The sequence below is a fragment of the Schistocerca gregaria genome, chromosome 2 (genome assembly GCF_023897955.1).
Source record: "Schistocerca gregaria isolate iqSchGreg1 chromosome 2, iqSchGreg1.2, whole genome shotgun sequence".
Classification (NCBI taxonomy): domain Eukaryota; kingdom Metazoa; phylum Arthropoda; class Insecta; order Orthoptera; family Acrididae; genus Schistocerca; species Schistocerca gregaria.
The window spans coordinates 438,342,878-438,368,878 of NC_064921.1; the positions used below are offsets into that span (position 1 = coordinate 438,342,878).

Sequence of the window (26,001 nt, forward strand, 5' to 3'; positions counted from 1 at the left end):
AAATTGAAAATTAAAATTTTATATCCCAAAATGACTTTCATTAACTATTGAATGCTTTTGCCGCAAGCAGTTACATAAAAGCAAATGATATTTAAAAATGAGTTAACATAAGGATTTTAGTTTAACATGCATCATTTTCTAAAAATTTTTGTTTGAAGACATGACATCGATTTCGAACTAAAACAAAATTCGAGCGACTGTTTGAATTATCTTGTGAAACTTGTGTTGCCTCCTTTTAGTGATGTGTGCCCTGAGATTAGCAGGTAAAACCCAACGACGTGATTCATGTTCGTATTAAGAACTCTGTAGTGAGTAACTGCTGAAAGAAGTTTCGCACAATCTGCATATTTTCGAACATATGCGAACTTAGATTCGAGGTGCCTGTCCCGACACGCTACTGATGTCAAATACAGGATTCCTACGACGAATTAATTAATGGATTAGAACTTTTATTTCTTATATAGTCGATGAGACCTTGTGTAGCCACGCCGCAGGTGCGTAACTGTAGTCTGACCAGGAACAAAGAGAACATACATTAAATCTTCGTGCAATTAATTATCCCCTTATTAAGTCCACTTCTTCAGTGTCAGATCCTGAACGTAGGATGCTGAATTCCATTCGCGTGTAGAAATTTTGCAATACTTTGAATACAATAAATCGATGTTCAAACCGTTCATTAATATATGGTTGCAGTTTCTTCTTTCATGAATATGTATGACGATAATTAATTTCGATATGACTTTCTATGGTGCAAAAGCGTTTAAGTAACTGTCTCCATTTGATATCACTCTCCAAAGTTCGTCAATATACGTCAACTGTAAATGTTCAACCCATATACGAAGCGCCATCAGAGATGACACACTAATCAAGAATCTTGAAAACGCGAACTAGAATATCACTGCCATATTCGTTATAGATGACGTAAAAGATAACAGCAGACATACAAGATTCAGAAATCGATTATACAAGTTCTTTACCAGAGTATAATTGCTGTTAATAAGTTAATTCAGATTAACTGGTCTAATTCACCTGAACTGAGTTCATAAACTTTCGTATTCCTTAGTCTCAATTATTCACTAAACAACTTTAGGTCTTATTGATAAGATGATATTTTTAATATTTCAGAGTTTAGCGATAATACCACAAAAAATTGTCTTGTCCTATTCTGCCCTGTTGATGGGTCAGAGCGGGTAATATGCAAGCATTTCTTTCAAAATATGTAACAAATATATAACACACAGGTTTAAGTGATATTCAAGTAAGGCATGTTGCGTTATACAACAAGGTGATCTTTAATATATTTAAGAACTGTTTTCCTGTGATTCTCTGTTTTACGAAAATTGTTAAACATTAAGTTTCGCGTCCAGGCTCGAGTTCTCCTATAATACATTAAGCTTATTGCTCCATTTGTTTAAATGATAGTAGCACTTGCCACGGGTAAAAACGTAACTGTCTGTTTAATGGAGTGGTATTGTCTATGTTGTGATAGAGTTGTTGTTGTTGTGGTCTTCAGTCCTGAGACTGGTTTGATGCAGCTCTCCATGCTACTCTATCCTGTGCAAGCTTCTTCATCTGCCAGTACCTACTGCAACCTACATTCTTCTGAATCTGCTTGGTGTATTCATCTCTTGGTCTCCCTCTACGATTTTTACCCTCTACGCTGCCCTCCAATACTAAACGGGTGATCCCTTGATGCCTCAGAACTTGTTCTACCAACCGATACCTTCTTCTAGTCAAGTTGTGCCACAAACTTCTCTTCTCCCCAATCCTATTCAACACCTCCTCATTAGTTATGTGATCTACCCATCTAATCTTCAGCATTCTTCTGTAGCACCAAATTTCGAAAGCTTCTATTCTCTTCTTGTCCAAACTATTTATCGTCCATGTTTCACTTCGATACATGGCTACACTCCATACAAATACTTTCAGAAACGACTTCCTGACACTTAAATCAATACTCGATGTTAACAAATTGATCTTCTTCAGAAACGCTTTCCTTGCCATTGCCAGTCTACATTTTATATCCTCTCTACTTCGACCATCATCAGTTATTTTGCGCCCCAAATATCAAAATTCCTTTGCTACCTTAAGTGACTCATTTCCTAATCTAATACCCTCAGATTTACTTGACTTAATTCGATTACATTCCACTTTCCTCGTTTTGCTTTTGTTGATGTTCATCTTATATCCTCCTTTCAAGACACTATCCATTCCGTTCAACTGCTCTTCCAAGTCCTTTGCTGTCTCTGACAGAATTACAGTGTCATTGGCGAACCTCAAAGTTATTATTTCTTCTCCATGGATTTTAACACCTACTCCGAATTTTTCTTTTGTTTCCTTCACTGCTTGCTCAATATACAGATTGAATAACATCGGGGATAGGCTACAACCCTGTCTCACTCCCTTCCCAACCACCGCTTCCCTTTCATACCCCTCGAGTCTTACAACTGCCATCTGCTTTCTGTACAAATTGTAAATAGCCTTTCGCTCCCTGTATTTTACCCCTGCCTCCTTTAGAATTTGAAAGAGAGTATTCCACTCAACATTGTCAAAAGCTTCCTCTAAGTCTTCAAATGCTAGAAATGTAGGTTTACCTTTCCTTAATCTAGCTTCTAAGATAAGTCGTACGGTCAGTATTGCCTCACGTGTTCCAATATTTCTACGGAATCCAAACAGAGCTTCCCCAAGGTCGGCTTCTATCAATTTTTCCATTCGTCTCTAAAGAATTCGCGTTAGTATTTTGCAGCTGTGACTCATTAAACTGATAGTTCGGTAATTTTCACATCTGTCAACACCTGCTTTCTTCGGGATTGGAATTATTATATTCCTCTTGAAGTCTGAGGGTATTTCGCCTATCACCGACATAATGAATTAAGATCAAGGTTTTGCTCCATTCCTGCATGCTGACATTGTTGTTTAAGAATGCTACTACGTGCCCAGGCATGTGTATTGCCATTTCTGTATGCTGTTCCTGTAGTGTCGAAATGCCACTGAACAACCAAACGGAGGTTTAGCGTCATTTCTGCACGCTTGTCCTGTGCTGTGGAAACGTCGAAAAGGTGCTAACTCTGAGAGCTGTGTTTAAAAAGATTATGGTTTTTATATTGTATGAATGATTTATACATTTCAGCAGCCGATATCGAGTCTGCATGAACTGCTTATAATTTAGCACGCAGTTCCAAATATGATTAAAGTGTTGGAGGATAGAGCCAAACGTTACTCGTGATGGTGGTCGTGCGGGTCGCTACCGCCCCAACTGCGCTGTGATATATGTCTAAGATGTACTTGTAATACAAAGGCTATCCAGAAATTTCTGAAATAAATAATTAACAATATAGAAAAGCCAAATTTCTAAAGGTACACTCTTAAGCTATTTTTCTACATATCGCCATTCGACTTGAGGTACTTATCATACCATGGCTCAAGTTTTTCAGTACCTTCTCTGTATAAATCTGTCGCCTTTAATTGCAATCACTGGTTTATAACGGCACGCAGTTCGGCGTCAGTATCAAAACATAGTGTAGCGATGCATGTCTTCATTACTGGGAAGAGGTGGTAGTCGCTCGGCGCCATATCCGAGCTGTATGGTGAATGATTAAACTCCTCCCATCCAAAACCCTGTTAGAGCTCTCTGATATGATTGATTTGCATTGTCGTGAAGAAAACAAAACTTTGTGCTAAGTTCTCACCGACGCTCGTTTTGTATCGTCCGCCTTAATTTTGTCAGTGTTTACCAATACTTCTCTGTTATGCCACGTTCAAGGAACGCAACGGGAATCACCCCCTTAGAGCCCTGAAACACAGTAGCCGTGATATTTCTTGCTGACATTGCTTGCAAACACTTCCTTGGTTTCTTGGGAGAATTTCTCTGCCCCAGTTCCATAGGCTGTGTTTTTGTTTCACAATTTTCATACATCGCTCAAGTCTCGTCCCCACTTACGAGTTTGGCATTATATAGGCTGTCTAAATTTAGGGTCAACTTTGATTGAATTAGGAGAAAATATGGCTCAGTGGATATTAAAAACCAAATTATGGTGGTGTACAACGTAGTACGAAGAAAGCTTAGTGTGAAAGAAAGGCTTCTTCTTTCAGACATGTACATATATTAACATGTTATGAAAAACAAACGTCGTGTTTGCGAAAATTGACCTGGGAAATTAGGGTGAACGGTTTTGGCCAGTTAGAATGAATTCTACAAGCCCGCAGTAAACTTCCTGGACAAAATAATAAAGGTTGGCATAACTGGGGTCATATTTGGCTGGAACACACAAAGGTTACAGAAACTAGATTTTCAAAACCTTACTTTGGATGGCGCCGCATTGTAATACACATCCTCGGGTTCTTAGGTGCAAAGGATTTCTACTTTCAGAGATGGCTCTGTGTACTACAGGAGGCATGTGCTAGAGATGACCAGTTGGTGGTTCAACTTGAGAAGAGGCAGTACTAGACCAAAGAGAATGAATTAGCTGAGAACTAAGCCTGAAATACGCCAAAAAGGAAAAAGGGATAAATAAAATAAAAACTATTGCGTTGCGTTGTGGCAGAGGGTACAGCAACCAGTTTCGAATTATTTCAGAATATAAACAGTCTTGGTTGCGAAATTATTTGATATCAATGACGCGTTTCAACCTTTCGGGGCATCATCAGACTGTATAAAAGTAGGTGGATATGTAACCCCTCTTTGATAAAACCGTATAATGTGGAAAATTTTGCGTGGCTTTATGAAAGGTGGATTACACATCTAGCTATTTTTCCACAATCTAATGATGCCCTGAAACAGTGAAACGCGTCGTTGATATTAAACAATTCGCAATGAAGACTATTTTTTTCTGGGACAAATCAAATGCAATGTATATTTAATTGACCCTCGTCTTGTGATACTCGACTGAAAAAATACTTATAATCAATTTCCGAACCCTCCTCATGATACTACAGTGAAGTGCACACTATAAACTGCTACCTATCGTAGCACTGCGGGAAGATGGGCAGGCAAGCAAGACTTCTTTGGCCTCTTTGGTTTATGCATAGCTCGGCTTGGAAGGGGGCTCAGCAGCCTGGCTGCCCTGCTGATAACGTGCGGCAGCTTGCCTGCCTGGTTAACAGGCAAGCTTGGGCAAGTTAAGAGCGGAGTGTGTACACCTCTGATGCAGTGAGGGGCCTCTCCGCATACAATGAATTGTAAATCTGTGTGTAGTATTATGCAGTTAATCTACTTTGTAATGATCTCCTAAGCAAGGTTAATGAATTATAAGAACTTTCAGGATCGCAGTTTTTTAATATATTAATGAATTATGGATACAAAAAAAGAAAGGAAAACTAGAAATGGAGCTACTATAAAGGAACAAAAAAGTGATGTCGTGGTCACGTGACCAGCTTATAAGTTTTTAGTAGGTAATGCAGTCCGCAGTTCGTGGTCGTGCGGTAGCGTTATCGCTTTCCGCGCCCGGGTTCCTGGGTTCGATTCCCAGCGGGGTCAGGGATTTTCTCTGCCTCGTGATGACTGGGTGTTGTGTGATGTCCAGAGCTTAGTTAGGTTTAAGTAGTTCTAAGTTCTACGGGACTGATGACCATAGATGTTAAGTCCCATAGTGCTCAGGGCCATTTGAACCATTTTTAGGTAATGCAGAAAGTCTGCTTGACACATCGACCTCCTTTTAGATATCTATATCTTTGCCAGCAAGTCAGTGAGGTGTCTGGAAATGTAAAGCTATTCTTTGCATTTCTCTTACTAAATTTTGTCCTTATTCTTAACACTAGCAAACAAAAATAATGGCGGCCACAGTGACCGCAAATAGACATACCTTGGAGTACTGGTCGATAAATGTCAGAATCGTGACCTATTTACCACATTAAGCGGTACGCGAAAGGAATCCATGCATCTATATGTGGCAAGAATCTTATAGCTGGAAACACAATGGCTCATGTATTTCACGCTGAGCAAAGACCAACAAACTGTATTGACAACGGTAGTCTGTTTCACACTGTGTCTCTTTCATGCACTATTAATTAACAAATAACTTACAGAACAGCTGCTGTGTGGTGTTTGAACAATGTTCTGAAGTTTGTCTACTGAGTTAACAAACCGCTAAAGGTTAATGCGTTATTTATACGAAAAAAAGAAAACTGGAAATGGAAGACATCGAAGTCAGGAAACGGGAAAAGGAGTATATGGCTTAGACAACTGTCAGAAACAGATAGTATACAAACCACAATTGGGAAAAAGAATAAACTATTGCAAAATGCACAAGGAAGCTTTATATATTGCTTTAAACACAGAGAGTTATTTGCATTTACAGTAAAATAGTAATGGTAAGTAGCGATACATTGGAGTACTGAGAATGCACCGATTGGGATGTACACACCTCGCTACAAAACGGCCGTGTTTCTTTTTGCAGAGCCTGAAAGGCACACACGTATAATGTCAGGAACTCGATCACGTCACTGTGTTCGCTTCTGAGTTCTCGTAACATAAACTGTATCGCGGTTGGAACCTGCGTCGTGGGAACACAGCCAGTCATCAGATTCCGCGCTAAATACAAGGGATGGAACCTAAATAGTGGCAACCATTTATTCAAAATCGATACAAAAGAGTTACAAGTTTACACCTGTTACTGTCCGTCAGAGTAATCACCAGCATTGTGTAGAACGCGTTGCCAGCGATGTGGAAGCCGTAGTATACCGTCAGCAGAGCCTGTTCTGTTGATGGTGCGAATGGAGCGGTCTGCTGCCTGTCGAACCTCTGGAACAGTTCTGAAGCGAATTCCACGAAGTGGTTCCTTCATCTTCGGAATCAAATCAGTCACAAGGACGTAAGTCCGGGGAGTATGGTGGATGGTACAGTACTTCCCAGACCCATCGACCGAACAGAGCAGCCACAGCTTGCGCTGTATGTCCCCGCATATTGTCATGCAAAATGATGGGTGGGTTGCACAGAAAGTGTCACCGCTTCTTTCGTAAAGCTGGTCGCAGGTGATTCTCCAAAAACGAACAGCAATACTGTGCACTGACGGTCTGCAGTGGACGAACGTAATGCGTTAGGATAATTGCATCACAGTCGTACACGAAAATCACCGTTAACTTTCATCATTCTGGGGCTCTAACACACTTTAGACTTTCGCGGCGACCCGTAATGACACCATTCATTGGATTGGCTTTCCATTTTTGACTCGTACCATGCGGCTCATGTCTCATCCAGTGTTACGATATGGCGTAAGAAAGCCCCTCCCTTGCGCTCATAGCGCTCCTAGTGATGAAACGTCCCCTTAGAAAAATTGTACAAGAATGTGCTTAAACTGACACACAATATTTTTGGCGCAACGCAATCTGACTTTCAATAATCCCTACAAGAGAATGGCCCTGACTAAATTAACCTGTACGTTTCACAAATCACTTACCTCACAAAAATCTTTGTTACTCAAACTACTGCAACACAGAGAGTGCCAATACTGCTAGCTAAATAAAAGATTCAAACTACGGAAGGAACTAACTACTGATAGGTATAGTTAGCAAATGAAATATTTTAATAGAGAACAAACAATGTATTTACCTTAGTAGTCATAATATATATAGCAGTTCATGACATCCATTCTTACAAATTTCAAAACTCCACCATCTCTCTCCCCACATCCACCACTGCTGGCGGCTCACCTACAACTGCGCAACGCTATGCGCTGTTAACATCCAGCTGCCCAACACTACAATGGCGAGTATTACAACAATGCCAACCAGCCACTGACTGCACACAGCACAGCCAGTGATTTTCATACAGAGCGCTATGTGGCAGCGGCGTTACCAATAAAAAAACCTAAACAGCCTACATACATAGCCCCCATGCTCCCCAAAAAAAATTTTACAAATTGTTTTGGGCAGTGGCCAATATAGATTTGAAAAAAAAATTCATAATTACAATAACAAAGAAATGAAATGCACACACTTATAGATACAAAGTTGGTCAAAAGCTAAAATATTCTCACAGTCCATGAAGACAGTCCTGATCGTTCATCACAGTAAAATAGCAGTGTTTTTGCTCAATGTCTGAGCAGTAAAAGAAAATGCACACGGAAGTAGTGGATTTCCATGCAGTCTTGAAGAAGTAGCGTTGTCCTTCCAACGGAAAGACATGCTGACAGGTAATGGGCCACAACAGAGCAAACCCACAGCAGAGTCAGTCGAAGTTTTGAAGAATATTGCAAGGTTGGTCATCACAGAGCAGACCCACTGTAGTCCTAGTAGAGATTATGGTATTGGTGGGCCACCAGAGGTGGAGACCCACTGCAGTTCTTGTAGAAATAATGGTATTGGTGGGCCATCGAAGGTGCAGACCTACTTCAGTCCTTGTAGAGATGGCCAGCAGCCATCTGTTGCGACTGTGCAGGTGCACAATCAACATCGAAGAGTCTTGTGGACAATGTAGCAAGTCCATGAACCACCCCTTTTGCACTCACAAAAATTTTTTTTGGAAATGTCCTTAGAATGAGCAATGCTGTTAACCAGTCCCTTGCTGAATTATTAACATATGTGCAAACACTATCAGTCCCTACTTTTCACATATTGTCCATATGCTATGACCAACAGAAACGTGTGCAGTGAAATGTAACTTACAAGTTACTTAATTTGATGAACTGGTGTCCATTACAATTTTACAATACAAGAATACAATAACAAAGGTACAAAATATATCATTAAAGAACATAATAGTACAGATAACTTTTGTAGTAAAACAGGCTTTACAAAAGAATAGAAATAAACATGCACATTAGTGTTACAAAAATTATGACATAAGTACATACATTAAGATCAGAATAACTTTTGAAGCATAAACTTCACACATGAGCATTAAAACAGAACAGAATTAATAATGTCTAACATCTTTACAAAGTAAATAACATTGTATTAATGCAAATTATATTTGAGGATAACAGTATTCCTCATCATAGTACATGTAGCTGAGTATTATAAAAATTCTGCAACATAAGTCTTATCAGATAAACATATAAAGACCGGAAGAACATAAATACACAAGGGTACACAAACACATAGTGGGATAACACAAGGAAAGGACAGGGTTTGTTTTCAGTGTAACATTTGGTACTGCAGTGCAACCCAAAACTTCATTCCATAGATCTTTCGTCTTATTTCAACATTTGTTTCCACCAAAAAAATTCTATCCAAGCATGCTTTTTGTATTTATATGTTCACATATTTCTTACCTCATTATTTGTTTTCCATTATCTTACCTCATCATTTATTTCCAAGAAAATCCTAACTAAACCTGTTGTCCCTAAACCCTACTTTTTTTGTTCCTATCCTCTTTCAAAATACTTTTTTGGCCAAACCATTTTCTTATAGCTTCTCAATGCATTCCTTCAAATTCATCGCAACTCATTCTCTTATATAGTCTACCCCCTCTTACGCTAACTTAAATCTACTGAGCTCAGATGCTTAACTAAGAGACGAGGCAATGCAGCAGCACAAAACAATTAATACAAACAGCAATGACAAACAAAAAGCAAGTAAGCAAAGCAAGCGGCAATAAATGTAATAACTTATACCTAAGCATGTAAAACCCACAAGCAGGAAAAATAGTACACTAAAGACAACAACGAAGATAAGGGAAATGTATATTCACATCTTAATGTCTATATAATTAAAGTGGTGCACCACAAAAACTTATTCTATGAAATAAATTACCAAGAACTTGAAAAGAAAATAATGTATGCAGTTCCTGTGAAGGGAAATGTCTTTTTGTGCTTCCTCATTTTTTGGAAGTATATCACATTATTATTATATACTGGATCTGTAGACATAAAATATTTATATTAGTACATCTATAAAATTTTATTTTAACCAATGCTGCAGTGCAGTTAGAAACTAGATATTAAACAAAATAGGCAAAGCAAGGCGTGAAACGTCATTCACTAGCCATAAGGCATTTCATAATGCAGTAAACAATCTTCCAACTAGCAAGACAATAGACATGAAACGTTTCTCATCATTTCATTTCAGTAAATATCATAAATTAAGAACTCTACAGTGTAATCATGTTTTCAAGTTTGAGGGTGTCGTATTTACGATGCTTTCTACAAAGGAATGTCAATAGCGAGGATAATGGCCTCTTTTTTTTTCTCTCCACCTATGCCTCTGACAGGCACACACTAATGGCTTTTTTCAAGACGTTTGTCGCGCAGCTGAGTGCACACCACGCAGTACGTGCAGGTCGTCACTTAACTTTCTTACCGAAATATTTACGACAGCAGTTTCCGCTACAGTGACAGTCTCATATAAAAAATTTCACAGGTCAAGAATTTGCGTTACAAATCTGTAGAAACAAAATCCTATTGATATAACAGTGTCCAAAAAATTTTCGTCGGCATTGTAATACATTCACGCATATACACACATTTCATAACTCTTAAAGTACGATTCTTGGTTTCCAACAACCTTCTCCACAAACCAGAGACCCTAACTACTACTCATTATTCCTTACCTTATTACACATATGCATATTCGTCGACACTTCTTCAATATTTCATCATAACAGATACATAGCATAATCAAATAACTCATATAGCATCAGCTTAAACATACCTCAGCAGCATAATACACATCGTCGTCGTAATTATAACATCATAACACCGCAGTCAAATCTCAAAAACGTCATAGCTTTCTGCAATAATTTCAAAACCTAAAAAAAATTCTCTGCACATGACAAAAGTGTCATCTACCTCAAACTTACTTTAAAAATCATGATCTCATACCAAATATGTCATTCAAAGCTCTCATAGTATCACAATGGTTCCGAAAAAATATGAACATTTCACAAAGTAAAGACAAAATACAATATCAAAAGTGTGAAGTTATCCAACTGTGTAATTGCGTAAACATCTTTCACTGATGTAGTAAAATAAATGTTTGTCTCTCCCAGTTAAATGATCAGATATCTGTATAATTAATGTGTTAGAGAAATATGATACCGATGTGTAAAGTTGTATAAGCAAATACCATATTAGCTAGGGCTCCTTGTGCTTGCCATACACATGGTACACAAAGTAAGCGTGTACCCCCCTGAGGATTAATGTAATTATATCCTCAGATGTTGCAGATTACAGCAATGGAATGAAATGTATCACGGAAAACGTTTGTATCATTGTACTTCAAATATCTTTAAAAATAAATGTTTTAAGCACAAAATTAGTCACTCAAATACGTTTACTGTAGCGCTAAACTGTGCGTTGTGTTGTAAGATAATCTCTGTGGAAGTGTCGTAGTTATCGTTCTCCGAAAGCTACGTTCTGCAGAAGCCAATGTACTGACCTCATGATACACAAAAGTGAAATGCTATGCGTATAGATATCATAGTTATTACCTACCTTATCGTGATCGAGAAAGTACTATAATGTAACGTATTGTTGTGCTACGGAAAAGGCTGTCTCATTGTAGCTATACCACAAATGTTACTATTAAAACATGTTTTACTTTCCAGAAGAATTCAGAAAACCTGTGCAGATATAAAACAGATACACCGCAAAAGCAACATTGTAAATTGTCACTCATTAGTAGCGTCGTGATATAATCGTGTAGCTGTCACATAAACTAACCACTGTGTCATCTGGTATCTCACAGAAAGTACTGTAAATCCAGAATGTATTTTCAAGTTAGTCAAAATGTTGCATTAAAATCTCATTAGCAGTACCTGTATATGTTCTAAGTATGTGAGCCTTATAGTCGTTACGTAATCTTGCAACTATCAAGCAAGAATGTACACACACAATAACACTGTGTCGTCTGTTCACTATAACAATGCACTCGTAAATACTGTCTAAATATGTTCCCTAGGTTCTAGACTGGATTGTGAACTACAAAACATTGTCGCATGTTAGTTTCTCAGTGTGACGAATTGTACTAGTAGCGTGAAGTGAAAAATTTTATGGCTAAGACTAAGTTAAAAAGCAGATTGTATCTCAATAAACGGTTTTACATGTGAAATATGGTGCAATCCTTTACTCTTCATAGTACTCAGAGTTTTAACTTGAACGCAGTTATCATGTGATATACGTCGGTAAAGAATACTGGAATTTTTCTCAAGGTTAGCGTCTATGTTATTTTTCTCTGAGCCAGCCGGCGCACGCGGCTGCCTGCGGTGCGAGTCATTGTCTGTCTCTTTGTTGGCGCGCGCCGTTATTGGGATTAGGAGTCTAATTTCTACAAATTGACGAGAAGGCCCTGCCCTGTTTGAAGCTCGCCAGTTCTGATGGAATTCAGGTCTGTCGTTTTGTCGGTAGTTTACATAGTTTCTTGTTTGTCGGTCATGTGGTGGAGAATTTCTCCCTGAAGCGTAACTGCGCGCTGGACCGTTGCGTCTGAAGTTATTCTGTCTCCCTTGATAATAATTGTTTTTGTTCCTATATTGTCTGTTTCTATGGTTATCTCTGTCATATTCATTACTACGGAAATGCGATCTTTCTCTGTAACTATTATTACAGTGCCAGTGGTTGTCATATGGGTGGTGTCTGTTTTGGTCACGATTTGCGTTGTAAGAATAGACTTGTCGTGTCCAGTTATTGTTTCTGTCGTCACGGAATTGTGACGGATGTGACCTGTAGTGATTGTTTTCCTGTTTTCGTATCCGGCTACGGTCTGTGTCAATTTCTAATTCTTGTAAGAATCCCTGAAAAGCTTCAATGTCGTCTTTGCAACGGCCTGCCAAAATAATATTCCTTAAATGTTCCGGCAATTTCATTAAGCAAATGCGGATGAGTTCTGAAGGGCTGTATGGGTTTGACAGGTACTGATTCTTGTGCAACATGTCTTCAAAATATTTCACAAGACTGGAAAATTGAGATTGTTCGAAATGTTTCATCATTATGATGCTATGTTATACTCGGTCTTGTGTAGCTTGAGTCCAATATGCTGAGAGGAAGGCATGATAAAATTCTCCTTCACTGTGACAATCGTGAATGACCGATCGCATTCTTACAGCTGGTTCATTCTCCAAGTAGCCACACATAAATTCTAATCTGTGCTCTAATGACCAGTTGGGAGGAAAACAAAGAGAGAATTGATGGGGCCACGCTTGTGAATGAATGTCGTTGCCAGAATTTTTAAATGTTTTGAATTTACGTGCAGTAATGAACAGCTTATAATCAAAATCATCATGTCGGCGACTCGCATGTCGGTCATTGTTACATCGTTTCGGTGGTTGCATTTCAAAATGTGGTGTACCTTGCCAATTTCTTTTATAATTTTCGAAGTGCCTTGTGTTATTATTTTGTGGCTGTTCCGTATTTCTATGTCCCTCTTACCGTATTGGAGCGCGAGTGTCCTCTGAAATACGTAATTCTTGTATTACCTGTGTCAGCTGATCTTGTACTTCCCGGATTTCTCTTTGGTGTTGCGTATTAATTTGATTCCCAATTTGATTCTGATTTTGTTTGAATTTACTAATTTGTTTGAACTCTTCTGTGTCATTAAAGACTACCGGTTTTGTGTCATTCAGATTATCATCTACTTTTGTAGATAAATTGTTTAGCTGATCCGAAAGTTCAACTACTTTCTCTGATAATGAACTGATTTCCTCCATGTGTCTTTCTGAACCAATATTTCAGAGTATCTACTGTATCCTTTAAGTTTTCCTGAGTTTTTGCAATTTGCGTAACCGAATCGGTAGATGCAACTGAGTCAATTTTAGCTTGCAAGGTCCCATGATTTTCATGAACAACAGTTTGCAGTTCTTTTATGGCTGATTCGTGATTCTGTAATGCATTTTCATGCCGCGAAAAAATAGGTTGAAAATGCTCACAAATTTGTGTTTTTACGTCATTACAGACTTTTTGACATTTTGATTCGATTTTATGTAACTCAGTAGTTAAATCTTCACGTGTTTGTTCAAGCGTATGTTCCACTGAGTCTAACTTTTGAAGCTTTTGTTCCATTTGTCTAACTTTTGAAGCTTTTGCTGTGTTTGTCTCTGATTTTGTTCCATTGTGTCTAAATTTTGAAGATTTTGTCCCATTTGTTTCTGATTTTGTTCAAGCGTTGTGTCTAACTTTTGTAGCGTTTGTCCCAGTTTTTGCATTAACTGCACTGGTGTCTGAAACATATTCCTCAGTGCTATTCGGCAGTGCATTTGAACCGGCAATATTCGCATTTTGAAAAGCAGAAAATGTGTCTTGATTTATTTGAGAAAACGGTAAGGACGCTAAATCTGAATCTACAGTATTTGCAAGATTGTGTCCTGTCATTTCGGAATCCTGAGGCGAGCTGTTGCCGACCGATCGATCGATAATGCTTCCCTGTTCACTAATTGTTTCACTGTCTACACCATTATTTGCAGCCCGCTCCATTTCCCTATGCACAATTACTAAATTACTACTTTGAACATTAGTTAATTCATTACATGGTGGCGCTAACACACTGCTTTCGTCTTCACTGTCATTTCTCAGTTTACTTTGGATCCTAGTATTACGTTTTTCACACGCCATTATTGTCACAATATTTCACACAATAACACAGAAAAGCACAATTTGAAGATCAAAAATAAGAGACCACATTAACGTAGCACTGAAAATAATATCTAGTTAATTGCAAGCGCAGCTGCGAAATACTTGGTGCAAATCTACATGCATGCCACAACTGTTTTAATGTACAACAATGAAAAACTATAACTACAGAGGAAATTCTCTCTACAATTACGAGCTAGCAATAAACAAAGGCTACACTAACTACACAAACTACAAGAAAAAATCATTAGATACCAATGAGGTATCCTCGGCTAAGGGTCGACATATGAAACGTCCCCTTAGAAAAATTGTACAAGACTGTGCTTCAACTGACACACAATATTTTTGGCGCAACGCAATCTGACTTTCAATAATCCCTACAAGAGAATGGCCCTGACTAAATTAACCTATACGTTACACAAATCACTTACCTCACAAAAATCTTCGTTACTCAAACTACTGCAATACAGAGAGCGCCAATACTGCTAGCTAAATAAAAGATTCAAACTACTGACGGCACTAACTACTGATAGGTATAGTTAACAAATGAAAGATTTTAATAGAGAACAAACAATGTATTTACCTTAGTAGTCACAATATATATAGCAGTTCATAACATCCATTCTTACAAATTTCAAAACTCCGCTATCTCTCTCCCCACATCCACCACTGCTGGCGGCTCACCTCCAACTGCGCAACGCTACGCGCTGTTAACATCCAGCTGCCCAACACTACAATGGCGAGTATTACAACAATGCCAACCAGCCACTGACTGCACACAGCACAGCCAGTGATTTTTCATACAGAGCGCTGTGGCGTTACCAATAAAAAAACCTAAACAGCCTACTTACAGTGAGTCTGTGCAGCGTCGTAACGCATCCATTTCTGCATTTTCGTCAAGTCATGCGGAACCCATCGTGACGCAATTTTTCGCATGCCCAGGCGTTCCTTCAGGATGCGAAGCACAGTCGTATGCGCTAATCCGGTTTCGTGGGCGAGCTCAAGAATCGTATCGCGTCGATCACTGTCCACTAACGCGGCAACAGCGTGCACTTCTTCACAGACGCGAGGACGACCTGCCCGATGCATGTCTGCCACAGTTTGCCGACCATCGTTGAAGACTTTTACCCAACATGCCACTGTTCTGTACGGCACTGCCAATTCCCCGCTCGCTTGTTGAAGACCTTGAAGACACTGTCGTGCTTTACGACTTCTGTCACATTCAATCTTGATCCACCCAGTTGTTCCTGTTTCGAAAACATAGTAACACTGTTACATTAGACGCTCGCTCACAAGTGACTGTGTTTCCCTTCGTTTGTGGGTACGCTGATGACGTGGGACAGGCGAGTCCATTTGCTCGGAGGTAAGGTAGGTATGTCAACAACGTGTGCTGTCTGTCCAGTTGACCACAGATTTTAAGTCGGATAATGTTATTTCAATACTCTTCGGTAATGAGTGTAAGCATATTTAAATTCTTCTTGCCTAAGAAATGTACCTCTTGGTGTAACTTATGTCGCCAACGTTGTAACAAGATCGTCCAGGTTCTCCAGTAATAACCACAGACCCAGCATTCGTCGGCTGGTCTCGTCTTCCTCTCTAATACTGGAGGTGGCATTGATTGGTGTATGTGTAGTTATTCCATCATAATCACATGCCTACATCAAGAGGTAGGAGAAAGTGAAATGCATGAGGCCTAGTGCCAGAATATGACGTGCATAATATTGCTGACAACGGTTGTCCAATGGAGCTCACTTTCTCCATTCTGATCGAAAATACATGTGGCCGAATACAAAACTGTGACTGGTTAAATGGTTCAAATGGCTCTGAGCACCATGGAACTTAACAGATGAGGTCATCAATGCCCTAGAACGTGGAACTACTTAAACCTAACTAACCTAAGGACATCACACACATCCATGCCCAAGGGAGGTTTCGAACCTGTAACCGTAGCGGTCGTGCGGTTCCAGACTGAAGCACCTAGAACCGCTCGGTCACAGCGGCCGGCTGAGGGGGAGAGTTTTTTCAGAAGACCGCACTGCACACGTGGTGGCAAATTGTTGTGCTGCTGTTTTAACAGCAAAAACCAAATTGCCATAACCACAGTGCACGGAATGGTAAAGATAAGCAGCATAGGAAGGAATGTCGCGATAGGCGGCAGTTCGGAGGCAGAAGACGAAAGTTCCCCCGCTCCCGCCTTGTACATCAAGTGCTGGGAGGCCGAATGACTGGAACTCTACGATGAGATGGGGCAGCGATGCGAGGAGGAGGTTGCCGTCGAGTCAGTAGACTCCGATACCATCGTCAAGCGCCAGGCAGCGAGTTAGAACGACCACAGGGTCCTGAAGGACCTTGTGGCCGCCCATATAGTGGTCGCCCCACAGAAGAAGACGAGGGAACCCTAAATTCGTCGCAGGAAGATAACCAAGGCGCTCCTAAGGGGCCTACCCTGGGTCTTGACGCAGCACACAGTCAGAGAAGGGCTGCACCATCAAGGCTTCACCCATGCAGCCGTCAAGCTGCATAATAGGACCAATAAGAAGAAACCGCCACTTTTCATAATCACCACACCAGTGGCAGACAACGGTGGCGATATTTTTGGCATACGGAAGTTGTTGGGCTTTTCCACGGAGCCAGAAACTCTCTCCATCCACCTGGACACGAAGCCCCAGTGCTTCAAGTACCAGGATGAAGGCTACTTGGCGAAGCACTGCAGCAGCGCGGCGATGTGCGTCAATTGCGGCGGTTAGCATGACAGCCGCACATGCGGCAGCACTAGGCACGAGCAGCCGACCTGCGCCCGCTGCGGCGGAGAGCACGTCGCCAACTGGCGCGGATGCCAGACCTTCATATGCCACAATCCCGCCAAAGCGCCGAAAACTGGGGCTCAGGGTAAGAAGAAACGCAGCAGGGGAAGAAGACAACACTCCGATGCCGATGCAAACATCAGCGACAGGAGGGCAGAGGCCTCCACAGAGGAGTTGGGTAACGCCGCGGAGTCAACTGCGACATCTGGTGGAGAGACGACGGCAGCTCCCACTCACGTGCGACCGCCGGCCCCAACTGCCGGTGGCAGAGGGAGAGGGGACGGGCGACGGCCCGGCGCACTGACGGGGCAGACGGCGACGTCTGGTTCCGACGTCAACACAGCCCTCAGGGAGATAGAAATAAGATTCCGCCTGGTGCTCCATGCGGAGACGGTGGCCGCCTGCCTCACTCTTCGAGAGGCCTATCGCCGACGTCCACGTACAGAGACGCGAGCAGTACAGGCCTGTGAGCAGCGAAATGACGATGGGCCTGCCGGGAAGAAGCCCGCCCAGGCCAAGATCAGGCCACCCAAACGGCACTGCAGAAGATAACGACGAGCCGGGGCCACGCAAGTTGCAGTGGCCGCCAGTGCAGTTCCCACGGACCGTAAGGACGCGGAGGTCAAAACCAGGGAGATCGCTAACCACAGGGGAAACCTGGTGAAAAGCGAGATCCTGGACCAGGCACTCCCGAACATGGCCGAACGAGACGAATACCTGATGAATTTTTTACAAAGTCGGGAACTCATTCGAAAAAAGGCAGAAGCCCATGAAGAACAATTCAGAAGAGAGAGAGAGAAGAGAAACAAAGAAGGCAAGCAGAGGACCGTAACACAAGGCACGAAGTCGCTCTTGCCCGCCGTGACCGCCAACGCCAACAGTGGTAAGACTGAAAATAAAAGTGAAGCCCAAACACAAGCAGTTGTGGCCGGGTTTTGCAGGTTTTCCTTTGCCGCTGAGGTGAATACCGGAACTGTCCCCAACAATTTCCTGCAAATAAATCCCCAATTGGTAGAATACCCTCCGCATCCCCTCCCCCCCCCCCCTTCCAAGAAAATAATCAGAGTCCTAACAGAATAATCTTAAACTTAAACCCCATGACTGAATAGAGAAAAATGTACGCTCTCAAGGAGCCCGCCCGCCCTCTCGGGTGGAAAAAAAAAAAACAAAAAAAAACCTCGAGCAGCAGTCTCAGGTCGCACCTGACGAAGGTTACGAGCTACGTTACCGAAATATCGCGCAACAACGACGCTGATATCTGGCAGAACACTCAACAACCCAAGATGTAATTAGATCGCCCAAAAAACCTGAAGAGTTAAATCTCTTTTTTACCAAGTCACAGTTTCTAATTGACAATGCAGATTAATATCTATGTTGTTTTGCTATTATAATAGTAAAATAAGACAAGGAATATGGATTAGGTGTCCACTTCAACATTAATTGATTTCCAGAACCATAAACGTTATTCTGTCGTTCAGGGCATTTCACAATTATTACTACAGCCTTCTAGGTGTTGTAGATGGAACTCAGTAGATGAAGTTTTCATCAGGAACTCATTGCCTAGAACGTACCGTTTGGATATTAAGTAAGTTTTGAAAATCGAATCCTTTCAGATTTTCCATTTCATGGTAGGCTTCTGTACATAATGGGACTGCACAATGTATCTATCAAGCACATATACCGGATTGTCTCAATCCATCACATATCATTTTCGACCAACTACGATAACTGCTGTGAGAATCTGATACGTTTACAACCAGGAGGCTTGACTGCGGTTCTCCACAGACGCCGATCAGGTTTTTCCAGCAGTGTGTATAAAAGCATGGGTCGCAGATACACGAACAATAGCGTCGTCGCTGCGCTGGTTAGCTGTTCGGTCTGAGGCGTATTGTCACGGTAGGCGCGGCTTCCCCTGTCGGAGGTTCGTCCTCCCTCGGGCATGGGCGTGTGTGTGCTGTTTAAGTTTAAGTTTGGTTAAGTAGTGTGTAAGCTTAGCGACTGATGATCTTAGCAGTTTGGTCCCATAGAACTTACCACAATTTTTTTTCCAACAGCGTTGTCATGTCGAGCAGCTCCTGTAGAGCACGCGTCAGAGCTCGTGGTATTTGCTGTGTGTGTACCTTGCGGCTGAAGATTTGAGTGTGATCCGATCTCCAAACTTATTTCATATCCAAATGCTACAGTTCTGGACACGTGTTCCTTATCCAGACTTTATCTATAAAGTGCCCTCTACAACCCCTAGAAACCTATAATAGGAATTCTGAAACACCATGTGTTTGTTTACACATACCTGATTTTTCAAGGAAGGGTTTAGTTTTCTAAACAGTTACAAACGAACTACAATGTTTGTAATATCTGTATGCTATCATCACGTTTGAGCGCGTCACTTGACAGTGTGCCGAAAGGCAGCGTGCCGCATTGTTGTAGCTACTACAACCGTATCAAGTGCACAAAATAAGGGGGACCGTTTTCTGTCCTATTTTAGAGCAGCGAGACTCGCTTTGCAGTAACAACTGTTTATGACAAACAGCTAACAAGGGGTGGCTACGACGCTGGAGTCACGGATTTACGTCAAACTACGTACACCTTTAGCAGGCCATGAAAACAATATAATGTCCAAGTAGTATGGTGCACTATTCTGGCAAATTCGAGAAAAGCGCAAGAGAAGTCCTGCACGTCTGTTACGCAACTCATGTGTCTCTGCGAGGCTTCCAGCCGTAAGAAGTAGTTATGGTCAATTGATTGCTGGCACGGTAGTTCAGCGTGTTCGGTCAGAGGGTTAGCTGCCCTTTGTATTTAAAAAAGCCAAGTGATTGGATCAACGATGAACACGAACGGGTGTGATGAGACGGCCACACCGAACAAATGCAAACAACATTAACGAACAAAATGAGATTTAAAAAAAAAATGTTAGCTTTGGCTCTTAGCAAGAGGGCCGTGGACAAAGCGATGATTCGAATCCCGCTAACATTTATTTTTTTATCTATATTTTTTCATCACTTATCTCATTATTTAATTAAAAGGACATTTGAGAGGTAATATAATTAAAAAACACTTGCATTTTCATGAAGCTGTTGTGAATTTCATATGAATATTTACTATTTGTAATTAAATTTTCAAAGACGAGGGACAGGCTTGGAAAGCCCAAGTCGAATATCGATAAATAAGAATGTGAACGACGTTATTCACAATCAGTAATATAGTAAGTCACAATGTGCCAGACCACAACAGTAATGTACGATTGCTCGTCGGATGTGTTCTCGACATCACACGTTGCACGATGGTATATGTCACGCAGACATGGAAAATATAAATTAACACTTCATGTAGATACACGTGTTGTTTTTCGTTATGCTACGTCTCTGATGTCATATAAATTAACTAATGTGACCAACGATGAAAAATATAGATTAAAAAATAAATGTTAGCAGGAGTCTCCTACCTTCCAAACTTTACAGAAGCTCTCCTGCGAAACTTGCAGAGCTAGCGCTCCTGAAAGAAAGGATATTGCGGAGACATGGCTTGGCCACAGCCTGGGGAATGTTTCCAGAATATTTTCACTCTGCAGCGGAGTGTGCGCAGGTATGAAACTTCATGGCAGATTACAACTGTGTGCCGGACCGAGACTCGAACTCGGGACCTTTGCCTTTCGCGGGCAAGTGCTCTACCAACTGAGCTACCCAAGCACGACTCACGCCCCGTCCTTACAGCTTTTTCATACCAGCGCACACTCCGCTGCAGGGTGAAAATCTCATTCTGGAAACATCCCCCAGGCTGTGGCCTAGCCATGTCTCCGCAATATCCTTTCTTTCAGGAGTGCTAGTTCTGCAAGTTTCTCAGGAAGGCTTCTGTAAAGTTTGGAAGGTAGGAGACGAGGTACTAGCTGAAGTAAAGCTGTGAGGACGGGGCGTGAGTGGTGCTTGGGTAGCTCAGCTGGTAGAGCACTTGCCCGCGAAAGGCAAAGGTCCTGAGTTCGAGTCTCTGTTCGGCACACAGTTTTAATCTGCCAGGAAGTTTCAGACCAGCGCGCACTCCGCTGCAGAGTGAAAATCTCATTGTCTTAGAAGTGAATAGACAGCTGTTGTAAATTGCATTTGCTTTGTACTGTGAAGTTTACCTACCTGCACTGAGTCATTGAGGGCCTTTTATTTGTGTTATATTACAAGCATTGATGCAGACTTCATTATTCAACAAGTCACGATGATAGGTAAAGCTTTTAACTCATTGTGTGACTTTGTTAAAATTGTTCTAGTGTTGTAGAACCTTCGTTATGCTATTCTGACTGTGCGGCACAGCTGTGTAATAGTGGCAGGGAGAAATTGTCTTAGCGGTGTGCTGCACCAGAAGCCGTTTCATGAACTGACAAACTCGGCCTTCTGTAACAACAGTGGCAACTCAGCCTCCACAGCAGTAGCGACGAAGCCTTTGCAAAACTGGCGAAGAGGGTTTACAAAAGGTATGACTTATAAGCCAGCGCTGCAGTCGGACTGTGCGGCTGGTCCCGGCGGAGGTTCGAGCCCCCCTCGGGCATGGATGTGTGTGTTTGTCCTTAGGATAGTTTAGGTTAAGTAGTGTGGTAGCTTAGGGACTGATGACATTAGCAGTTAAGTCCCATAAGATTTCACATACATTTGAACATTTGAACTTATAAGCCAGACTTAGCGAGTTCGTAAACGAATGTATTAACAGGTTATGTTAGTATAATTCGAAAAATACAGGCGTTCAAACGTGTCAGTTTGTCACTAGAGTACTCAAAAGTGGTTACAAAAGAAATGATCAACCAAAGTGAAATACGTCCTTCCGCATCTTTCGTGAAGCAGCAAAAGCTTGGGAAGTCTGACAGCTTTCTCAAGCACGCTTTTCAATGTTATGTTTGCTTCCGTGTCTTCTTCTTTCGACATACCTTTGATGGCAACGCATGTGATAACTGATTCCTGATAATGAACGATTTTGCCAGCAACTAAGCTCCGCGAAGACACTGGCGCCACACCATGTACAGAAGAGACAGCAATGAGAACAGTCCACGTTCTCAGGTGGGCAGGTGTTAGTCAACCATCGCGGCCGCCCCCTCAAGGCCAGAATGTGTTTCTGCGCACGCGCAACTGTTCCAGACGTACCAAAATTAATGCAGGGAACTCTGTCGAAAGATTTCGGATCCAGAAATGGAAGGGTTAAGAAACTACAGGCTGATTGCCTGCAAAATGGTTCAAATGGCTCTGAGCACTATGGGACTCAACATCTGAGGTCATCAATCCCCTAGAACTTAAAACTACTTAAACCTAACTAACTTAAGGACAACACACACATCCATGCCCGAGACAGGATTCGAACCTGCGACAGTAGCAGCAGCGCGGTTCGGTAATGAAGCGCCTAGAACCGCTCGGCCACACCGGCCGGCGATTGCCTGTAAGTTATGCCTTTAGCGTAGGTATAAGAGGCACTCAGGTCAAAACGAGAGCGTCCACATGTTGCTAAGTTTGTTTAGACTGCCCTGGGAAACACACATACTGCATATAGTCCCGATCTCTCCCCATGCGATTTCCATACTTTGGAGCCCTGGAAATGAGGCTGCTGACTTGCTACAGACGAAGACGTGCACGCCTGGGTACAATAGTGGTTGCAGAGGCAATCCCAAACACTTTTTCACGAGATCATCGACGTCCATTACTTTTTTCCTTGTGTCTCCTTTTCATTTGACTGCTTCTTACAGGGTGTTTCAAAAATGACTGGCATATTTGAAACGGCAAAACAAACTAAACGAGCAGCGATAGAAATACACCGTTTGTTGCAATATGCTTGGGACAACAGTACACTTTCAGGCAGACAAACTTTCGAAATTACAGTAGTTACAATTGTCAACAACAGATGGCGCTGCGGTCTGGGAAACTCTATAGTACGATATTTTCCACATATCCACCATGCGTAGCAATAATATGGCGTAGTCTCTGAATGAAATTACCCGAAACCTTTGACAACGTGTCTGGCGGAATGGCTTCACATGCAGATGAGATGTACTGCTTCAGCTGTTCAATTGTTTCTGGATTCTGGCGGTACACGTGGTCTTTTAACTGTCCCCACAGAACGAAGTCACAGGGGTTCATGTCTGGCGAATAGGAACGCCAATCCACGCCGCCTCCTGTATGTTTCGGATAGCCCAAAGCAATCACACGATCATCGAAATATTCATTCAGGAAATTAAAGACGTCGGCCGTGCGATGTGGCCAGGCACCATCTTGCATAAACCACGAGGTGTTCGCAGTGTCGTCTAAGGCAGTTTGTACCGCCACAAATTCACGAAGAATGTCCAGATAGCGTGATGCAGTAATCGTTTCGGATCTGAAAAATGGGCCAATGATTCCTTTGGAAGAAATGGCGGCCCAGACCAGTACTTTTTGAGGATGCAGGGACGATGGGACTGCAACATGGGGCTTTTCGGTTCCCCATATGCGCCAGTTCTGTTTATTGACGAAGCCGTCCAGGTAAAAATAAGCTTCGTCAGTAAACCAAATGCTGCCCACATGCATATCGCCGTCATCAATCGTGTGCACTATATCGTTAGCGAATGTCTCTCGTGCAGCAATGGTAGCGGCGCTGAGGGGTTGCCGCGTTTGAATTTTGTATGGATAGAGGTGTAAACTCTGGCGCATGAGACGATACGTGGACGTTGGCGTCATGTGGACCGCAACTGCAACACGGCGAACGGAAACCCGAGGCCGCTGTTGGATCACCTGCTGCACTAGCTGCGCGTTGCCCTCTGTGGTTGCCGTATGCGGTCGCCCTACCTTTCCAGCACGTTCATCCGTCACGTTCCCAGTCCGTTGAAATTTTTCAAACAGATCCTTTATTGTATCGCTTTTCGGTCCTTTGGTTACATGAAACCTCCGTTGAAAACTTCGTCTTGTTGCAACAACACTGTGTTCTAGGCAGTGGAATTCCAACACCAGAAAAATCCTCTGTTCTAAGGAATAAACCATGTTGTCCACAGCACACTTGCACGTTGTGAACAGCACACGCTTACAGCAGAAAGACGACGTACAGAATGGCGCACCCACAGACTGCGTTGTCTTCTATATCTTTCACATCACTTGCAGCGCCATCTGTTGTTGAAAATTGTAACTACTGTAATTTCGAAAGTTTGTCCGCCTGAAAATGTACTGTTGTCCCAAGCATATTGCAACAAACGTTGTATTTCTATCGCTGCTCCTTTAGTTTTTATTGCCGTTCCAAATATACCGGTCATTTTTGAAACACCCTGTATATTATATAGTTACACAGTGATACACGATTAATAAGCTCCTTCTTGCATGAATAGGCATTGCATAAGAATTGCACTGTGTTTGCCACAAGTGTTGTTCTGAGTCCTGTCAGTTTAGATGTGTTATCTCGTCTGGTCGCATGCGAAACGTAGTAACGGACTTTTACTGTGTTACTTTCGTTTTATAACTTATACCGAAAAACGTCTGTAGAATTTTTATTTGTCTGTCGTTCATCTTGTTTACGAATTACGCGTAAATTTCATTTGATGTGCAGCTGTTACAGCCGCAAGTGCCTGTACAAAATGGATCGTGGTTATTTAAAGCTCTGAGTTATGCGAAAATTCTGATTCGATCACTTAAATGACTCTGCGGAAGGATATGTGGTGCAATGTTTACATCCATGTCAGTTTTACATCGAACAGAGTGTACCTCAACAACTTTTCAAAACGAATTACTTAGAACTAAACGCTAGCGTTTTCAAAACAGTTTGTACTTTAGAGTAAAGATACCGGAACGAGAAATAGGTGAAAGCAGTACCAAAAGTCAGCACCGATGTATCCTTCTCGATTTTGCGTCTCACCTTCTCCCTGGCTTGATGCATGAAGATTTGGCGACTAGTGTCTGTCCAAGTGTTAATTACGCTCTGATTCACGAAACGAACAAGTGTCTATGCGATCTTTCAGAAGAAGAAAATGATTTAAGACAAAACTAACAAATAATCTAATAGGTTCACCATCTCGACACATCGAATAAAATGCATCGATGCTTCGAATATATCGTTATGAAATTACCCTCGTAAAAACCTGGTTTACGCAGAGACGAGATTCCGGAACTCGTTTCTTGAAACAAGCGTTGTGAAAGTAGTTTCTAAAACTGCTGTCTACACGTTGCCCTCAGTGTACGCTTCTGTTCCGACATGTTGTGTGTTCCGACGCGCCATTGTCATATTATAAATGAAACCTGGGCAGTTAAATTCGTAGTGACGGATTCCGTGTTTGTATACTTGAAACCGGTACGAAAGAAAAGGAACAAACATCTTGGAATACGTGACTCGATCAGCTCTGGTGTTCAGCGAATTTGTTGAAAGAAACTGTTGTGCAAGACTCCAGAAGCTACTTAATTTAACTAAGAATGACGTCAGAACATTTCAAGGATCTCGTTAGCAGAGTTTTAAATGCGGTAAGGATAAAAATACTGAACGGGAAAAGGATTATCATCGGAATCGAGACTGTGAATCACATTGCGTTTCTTTTCCTAAGTGGAGATTCTCATTCGTTACCACAGTACCCATATCGCGATCCAAAGTCCACAATCGGTAAATCTGCACCAAATATTTGTTATGACACCTATTTCGGAACTTGCTTTTCTCCGCCTTTCAGACATTAAAGTTTTTCGCTTCGTACAATTAATTTTTGTGCTTTGTATTACAAACATTAGCTCCAC

At 41.7% G+C, this 26,001-nt stretch overlaps 1 protein-coding gene across 2 annotated transcripts in view; it reads right to left on the reverse strand.

Annotated features, from left to right (window-relative positions):
- LOC126325205 (toll-like receptor 4) overlaps window positions 1–26,001 on the reverse strand; it is a 101,983-nt gene that overhangs the window by 72,730 nt on the left and 3,252 nt on the right. The window lies entirely within an intron of this gene.